Below are 1,341 nucleotides of genomic sequence, written 5' to 3' on the forward strand. Positions count from 1 at the left end.
GTGCGCAGCATGGCGGGTGGAGCACGATGGGAGGTGCACACCTCCCCCCAACACACACACACACGCGCACTGCACAACACACACACACTAGGAATCACAAACAACGCCCTACACAGACACCCACACAGACAACGCTGCACACACAAATATACGCACATACTGCACAACACACACATTGCTCAAAACATACCTCCCCCCAAAACACACCACACCCACACAAACCGCACAACACACACACACACACACAACGCTACAGACACACAGCGCTCCACAAACAACGCAACACACGCAACACACATACAACACCGCTCTCACCCCCCGCGACACTCAGAACATGTACAGCGCCCTACACAAACACTTAGTAACTACACACAACAACATCTATATATATATATATATAACAAAAATCATACATGAACTACACAATACGTAAATTCTAGAATACCCGATGCGTAGAATCGGGCCACCTTCTAGTATATATATATATATATATATATATATATATATATATATATACACACACACACACACACATATATACACACATATACACAGTATATATATATATATATATATATATATATATATATATTATATACACACACATATTATATTCATATACACACACACACACGCATACATAGTATATATTATATACTTATACACAGTATATATATATATATATATATATATATATATATATATATATATATATACATACATACATACATACATATATATATATATATACACACACACACACACACACACACACACACACACACACACACATACATACATACATACATACATATACGTACACACACACACACACACACACACACACGGGCCGGGGGGGGGGGGGGGGTCTTGTTTCCATTGGAACAGAGGAGTGCAGCCTAAATTTTCTACATGGATTCTGATTGGTGGCCTTGGGTTTTTTACATTTCTGTGAATGTTTTTCTACTTTTTTTTTTTGTTTAATTTCAAAATGCCACGGAGTGAAATAAGTGCGATGAGTGTGAGTATAATTTATTTCATTGTATCATATCAGATAAATCAGAGCTAAAATAACTATTCAGATATAATTGTGGCTGCGATATAGGGGCCGCATTGTGGCACTGCTTTTGCCTGTACCCCAATAATATTTTATACTTGGAGTAAAGGGTCTCAGGTTCTTCAGATCCACCAGACCATGTAATGTCTATGACGTCTTCAGAAGAAAGAAAAAGAAAAAAAAATAGGATTGGACATGTTGACTTTGAACATGCCTGATCCTTGCATGTGTGAGATAAGTGTCTGGCAGCTGCTTACTCTGCGCCCCCCATTCAGAATATATAA

The sequence above is a fragment of the Anomaloglossus baeobatrachus genome, chromosome 10 (assembly GCF_048569485.1).
Source record: "Anomaloglossus baeobatrachus isolate aAnoBae1 chromosome 10, aAnoBae1.hap1, whole genome shotgun sequence".
Taxonomy (NCBI): Eukaryota; Metazoa; Chordata; class Amphibia; order Anura; family Aromobatidae; genus Anomaloglossus; species Anomaloglossus baeobatrachus.